Below are 7047 nucleotides of genomic sequence, written 5' to 3'. Positions count from 1 at the left end.
GATCATGATATCAGGAGATTGAGACCACAGTGAAACCCCGTCTCTACTAAAAATACAAAAAATTAGCCGGGCGTGGTGGCAGGTGCCTGTGGTCCCAGCTACTAGGGAGGCTGAGGCAGGAGAATGGCGTGAACCCGGGGGGCGGAGCTTGCAGTGAGCTGAGATCGCGCCACTGCACTCCAGCCTGAGCAAAAGAGCAAGACTCCGTCTAAAATAAATAAATAAATAAATAAATAAATAAATAAATAAATAAATAAAATAAAATAGAAACTGTATGGACTTCTTTTCTATCAACTTATAACCCATTCCAGTAAACAAAAGCCACACTGATAAATCACTCTAAGGCAGGTTCCTCTCTACTTTGCACTGAGAAGAAAAGCGGGGCTCTTAAGTTTTTTAGAAGCCTCTACTGTAACAGAAAAGGTCTAAGAAACACGTCCTTGGGATTTTTTAGTAGACCTTTTGCCTAGCTGAGAGGGTTCAGGAGGCATTATCTTAAATCTTTCTGAGGTCTAAACAAAGGTCTACAGCTGTAATCTTGAAATCTTGACCCTGAGGCCATACTTTTAGTGGCAGTGCCCTGAATTTGCTCTTTTGCTCTGTTGTCGTTTATTACTTTAATCATCTTTTACTGGAAGATAATGGAGATGAGAAACAGTTTTCTTTTCAATCCTAAAATATCTGGCTAAGAAATGTGTTTTCTCTAGATTCTAGTTGAAAACTGAGCAGTTACTTCTTTAGTTCATCTCCAACTTTACCTTATCACATGCAGCTGAAAGAAACCAGCTGGTACATTCAACATCCTAGGTGGATACTTCCTTAGTCACCTTATCACAGGCTGAAGCATTGCTAAACTTTCTGCCACTACATTACACAAGCGACCTTTTTTCTAGCTCCCAATAAAAAATGTATTCCTTGTCCTTCCAGCCTTTACAAAGAATTTCTTAGAGGCCCTTCCAGATTCTTCTCATCACCTGGTCCCCAAACCAATACCACATACCTTAGATTTTTGTGAAATCATTAGCCTTTCATAGTACCAATCTCTGTTTTGGTGATAAATTGTTTCGTGCCAACCACTCCAAAACTTAGCAGTTTAAAGCACTTATCATTTTCTTAGTTCTCATGGTTCTGTGGTTGGCTGGGGTAAGGTGAGAGGTCTCCCGTGGGGTACCCCAAGCAGTTAGAGAATACCTAGAGCTGGAATTACCTGAAGATTTGACTAGGATACTGGGACAACTTGACCTCTCTCACCCTCCAAATAGACTTAGGTCCTCTCTACCTAGTCTCTCCAGCAAGTACTCCAGTAACACTTGTTACAAGGCAGGTCAGGCATCCCAAATGCAAATGTGTCAAGAGACAGTGGAAGTTGCAAGGCTTCTATAACCTAGCTCTACAAGACACACAACACCAGCTCCACACCACTCTGTTGGTCAAGTGAGTCACAGGGCTGGACTGGATTCAAGAATAGTAAAAATAGACTGGAATTCTTGGAGAAGCAGTGTCAAGGACACATGGCAAAAATTCCTGTGGTGCATTAAGATATGCATGTCAAACAGGTGCAGTTTACGGTACATAAATTACATCTCAACCAAGTTTTTGGTTTTGTTTGTTTTTGAGATGGAGTTTCGCACTTTCACCAGTGATTCTCCTGCTTCGGCTTCCTGAGTAGCTGGGATTACAGGCATGAGCCACCTTGCCTGGCTAAGTTTTGTATTTTTGGTAGAGACGGGGTTTCACCATGTTGGCCAGGCTGGTCTTGAACTCCTGGCCTCAGATGATCCACCCGCCTCAGCCTCCCAAAATGCTAAGATTACAGGCATGAGTCACCACACCTGGCAATAAAGTTGTTTTTAAAGGGTATGTCTGTTGGAAGATATGCAGTGATATGCATCTTTGGAAACAGTCTGCCACAGCATTTTGCACAGTTGCTGTCAGGTGGGCCGTGGTCATGATTTACTTGCCTTTCCCTCTTCATGCATAATCTTAGTTGTTTTTCCATTGACATTCCCATTGAACAACCACCATCTCTCAGTGTTCCAATCAACAAACCATTTAATAAGCAGTTGAAAAAGGAATCTGTAATTCCAGTTGTTGCTTGAAATCTTTCAGCGATAAGTTCTTGTAAGATCAAATCATTTTGAGCATGAAGAGCTGCAGAATGGTTTTCAACAGTTTGCAAAACAGCCCCAGAGACAACAGCGAGGCATCCTTTTAGAAAATGTCCTGTGATGTCACAGACCACACAACCGTGTATAAAAGCACAGAATCTGAAAGTGATTCAGAAAAATTACATTCTAAATAAAAGTAAGTTTTAGTAAAACTTAATATCAGAGATGAAGACGGGAGGGAGGCACTGGGCAGCAAAGCTAGCCGACATTCCAAATATATCATTGCTATTTCATGACAGGACAATAAATATCTAGGTTGAACAATACAAAAGTGTCCTTCTTATAGATCCAAACCATCAATGGTGAAGAACCTCCTGATTTGTAGCCTAATGAGTCCTACAAAATTCTGAGGAAAGATTTTCCGATGGATAGCCCAACACAGAAGGCACTTAAACAGAAAAATGGATATAGTATGATATTTATCTGTCAAGATGAGGTGAGAGAAGTTAAATTATATATTATTGTTTGATGACAGACAAGGCCTAGGAACTCAGCACTGTGTGATTCTGTGATGAGTCTGTGCCATATACTGAAATCGTATATTCATGATCATGGACCATTTCAAAATGGTAGCAAAATTACCACGATCCTACTTCTCTCCTACTTTTCAGAAAGTTTACTTTCCTATAATTGAGTGCCTTCTTTTTATTAAGAATCTGAAGTGTTTCTCAGTCTTATCTTCTCTTGTCTTTTTCTTTACTAATTAGCCTTCTATTATTGATAGTTCCATTTTCCTTCTTACTGAAAGGTATCATTTCTTTTTTCTTTCTTACTCACTGTCATTCTAGTAGGGTCCATAGCTGGCAATAACCTGAATGCATTGCACAGGCATTTTTGCGAATCAAATAATCTATCTTGGAAATGTACAATAACAAAGGAAATAATTGAATGGCCACTAATGAACTATTTATGTCTGAGCATTATAAAAAGAATGCACAAATTTTTCTAGAATCAAGTTAGTAAGAAAATGTTTTTTCCTCTAGTGATTGAATAGAAGAGACTTTACCCTTGATTGGCTACTAAACAAAGAAAGAAAGAATCCTGGGAGAGAATCTGTAATCTCAGCACCCTCTGAAAAGTCACTGGACTGACTGCTTTAGCAACTGTCATTAATAGTGCAATTACTGGCATTGACCAAAAGAGGGCAGTTAAATCCTATAATGAGATAATGAGAGCACTGTGTAGTAAGACATCAGTTGTTAAAGTGGTGTCATAAGGAAGAAGAAACAGAGGAAAAGGTCATGAATAGAAAAAAAAAGTTTTTTAAAAAAACATAAAATTATACATATGTCAAGAGCAAATAAGATCGTTTGGTCAATCCTAAGTTTCTGTGTACACAGATTATTAGAGAAAAATACTTTTTAATCATTCTATTTGTAAAGTTATCAGAGAAGGAAAACACAATCTCACTCCCTAATATTTCACATACGCAATCTAAGCTGGTTTTCTCATTCTTCTGTTCTCGGCAAAAGCAGAGAGTGGCCATCAAAAACAACAAATGAGAGAGGACAAAGAGAATAGATGCGGAGGTAAAGAGATAAGCCTTGAGTGTAATAACTAATGTTTTATTTAGCAATCATCTACTTTATACGTGTGACCAACTTATTGAATGAACAGAATTCATATATTACAATCAGGAAAGAGCTTTATTCTCCAACCAGAGCCTCCATACCCTTGGACAACTTATCAGACAAATCAGTTAGCTCTTCTAATAAATTCAAGCTACTCTAACAGTCTCATTTGACTATCTGATAAAGTTTAATCCAGTCTAAATTAAAATGTTATTCTTATAACCAATTCATTCTTTGTTTCAATTTTTTTTTTTTTTTTTTTTTTTTTTGAGACGGAGTCTCACTTTGTCACCCAGGCTGGAGTACAGTCCACGATCTCTGCTCACTGCAGCCTCCACCTCCCAGGTGGAGAATCAAGCGATTCTCCGATTCTCCTATCTTAGCCTCCTGAGTAGCTGGGATTACAGTTGCCTGTCACCACGCCCGGCTAATTTTTGTTCTCCTCTACATACAGCTCTCACAAACCAGCAGTGGGTAAGTGCTGCTGCCCTCCAGCCTCAAGAGATGCGGAATTCAAAGAAAAAGGAAAAGTCTTGCTCTGGTACTATTGTTATCTGGCCATGATTTTGTGGAAGATACCTGGGATGGTTTTTTGATGTGTCAACTTTGCTAGGCAATAGTCCCCCGCTACTCAATCCAACACTAATCTAGATATTTATTGAAGGTGTTTTGTATTAAAGCCCATAACCAGTTGATTTTAAGGAAGGGAAAGTATCCTAGATAATCTAGGTGAAATTGGTTCAATATCAGTTGAGAGGTCTTAAGAGTGGTATTAAGGCTTCCCTGATAAACATGAATTTCTACCTATAGACAGCAGCTTCAGCAGCCTCGGCCTCTGCTATAGAGTCCCAGCCTGCCCTTCCTGGCAGCCTGCCTTGTGAATTTTGGAATTGCCCAGCCGTGAGCCAATTCCTTGCAGGATCTTACTCTGTTGCCCAGGCTAGAGTGCTGTGGCACAATCACAGTTTACTGCCATCTTGAACTCCTGAGCTCAAGCGAGTCTCCAGCCTCAGCCTCCTTAATAGGTAGGACAATAGGCAAGCACCACCACACCCAGCCAATTTTTTTATTTCTTTAAGGACTGGGGAGTCCCACTATGCTGCCCAGGCTGGTCTCAAACTCCTGGCCTCAAGCAAGCCTCCTGTCTTGGCCTCCCAAAGCACTGGGATTACAGGCATGAGCCACTGCTGTACATCTTTTAACACAGCCAGGTCTCACTGAATTACAGGGATATGTTCTGATAAATGTAACCCTAAGCAACGTTGTTTTGTGCAAAGGTCATAGATTGTATTTACACAAACCTAGATGGGATAGCCTACTCCACACCTGGGCTGTGTGGTATAGCCAATTGCTCCTAGGCAGCAAACCTGGACTGCATGTTACTGTAGGCAATTGTAACAAAATGGCACATATTTGTGTATCTAAATGTATCTAAACATAGAAAAGGTACCATCAAAATACAGTATAAAATATTTATGGTACACCTCGATAGGGCTCTTACCATGAACAGGGTTTGCAGGACTGGAAGTTGCTCTGGGTGAGTCAGTGAGTGGTGAGTGAATGTGAAAGGCTAAGACATTACTGTACATTACTGTAGACTTTATACACACTGTAATACTGAAGCTACACTAAATTCATTTAAAATTTTTTTTCTATGGTTTTCATAAAGGTTTATTTCATGATTGGTGGGTAGTGCATTTAACAGTTAAATATACTTAAATAATATATAGATGGCTGCATGGTTACAACATATTGGTAACTAGATACATAACCAATTCAACTAGAAACCAGCTAATGAGTAGCTGTTTAAATATTTAAAATATAGCTCTTGTTTAGATCCTTTGTTTTGATCACCTTCTTTGTGGGGAGAGTCTGTTGGTCATAATGAAAATGTGTTAAAGCCAAATCTTCTGATATCCATTGCCATTTCTTTCAACTGGATTAAGTCTCCAACTCCAGGACAAACCCAGGTGTTTGGCCTCCTGCATTAATGTGCTTTTTATCTAGCAGAGCAGAAAGTGCAAGCTTCACAGCAGGCCTCAGAGTCTGCGTGTAAATGAAGTCTCTTTCTTTCCACTCCGATTAAACTAGAATTGTTGACTTTTGCAAAAACAGAAGCAGTGAAATGCAACTGATATTTAGTGTCAATGACAAAATGAGTACAGTTGGTACTTGATGTCCAAGCAAAGTGTACGGAAGTGTCAAGATTGTCACATACCTTCTGATAAACTAAGCGTCCAAATTCTGTCCCATTATTGTTATTAGTGTGAAGCTCGAAGTCCCCTATCCAGTTATTCCTTGTCAGCTTTGACTTCGCACTGTCAGTGGTCATCTGGTACCCAGCAAGCCAGCCTTCGTAATCAAAGACGGCTGAAGCACAGATTGCAGGTCCAGCAAAATCAAACTTAACATCACAAGCAAGGTTTCTGCACTCCCTCTTGCAAGAGGACTTGATTTTACCACTTTTGTTTCCTGTGATTGCAAAGAAGGTGGTATCAAATATTAGTTTCAAACCTTGACACATCTGGTCCAATTGTGATTTCTGTTCCCAGAGTATTATCAGCGTCTCATTTTTCTGGGAAAGTCACACCATACTCACACCGTTTATATTTGGTCTCCAAGACCCCAAAAGCTTTTCCAGTGTCTGTATGAAACGAACCAGATGTTGAGAATCCCACAGCACTTCATGACTTTGTTCTCACATCCAGTTTTACCAACCCCCAACCAAATCCTTTGTTAAAAATATCTCTGGCAGCTTTGCCAAGGTTAACATATGATGAAGAAATACACACTGGCCACATGCAGGTCTGCCCATAGGTCGCCACGGTGAGGCCACAGTAAGAGGTGATCTGGTGGTCTCCTAAGGAGGGCCACGGCCACCAGTGCACTCTCAGCTGAGGCTGCCCAGTCGGCTCACAGTCAGGCCGCACCTCCCGTGAAGTGAAGTCATAAATTCTTCAGTAGTAAATTAACCTTAGCTTATTCTAATTTTTTTACTTGATAAACTTTTTCCTTTTTTTGTTAACTTTTATTTTAGGTTCAGTGGGTACATGTGCAGGTTTGTTACATAGGTAAATTGCATGTTGTGGGGGTTTCGTGTACAAATGATTTCGTTACCCAGGTATGAACACAGTACCCAAGAGGCAGTTTTTCCATCCTCACTCTCTCCCAACCTCCACTCTCAAGTAGGCCTCAGTGTCTTTTGTTCCACTCTGCCTCCCTGTATACTGAATGTATACACTTCTGCCTCCCTGTATACTGAATGTAAGCTCCCACTTACAAATGAGAACACGTGGTATTTGGTTCTC

General features: G+C 40.2%; 1 pseudogene; it reads right to left on the bottom strand.

Annotated features, from left to right (window-relative positions):
• Nucleotides 1–5396: 5396 nt before the first annotated feature.
• Nucleotides 5397–6573, bottom strand: LOC126931411 (voltage-dependent anion-selective channel protein 2-like; annotated as a pseudogene).
• Between the last annotated feature and the right edge of the window lie 474 nt (nucleotides 6574–7047).

The sequence above is a fragment of the Macaca thibetana genome, chromosome 11, assembly GCF_024542745.1.
Source record: "Macaca thibetana thibetana isolate TM-01 chromosome 11, ASM2454274v1, whole genome shotgun sequence".
Taxonomy (NCBI): domain Eukaryota; kingdom Metazoa; phylum Chordata; class Mammalia; order Primates; family Cercopithecidae; genus Macaca; species Macaca thibetana.
The sequence above is the reverse complement of the archived record's forward strand: the minus strand, read 5'-3'. Positions and strand labels throughout refer to the sequence as shown.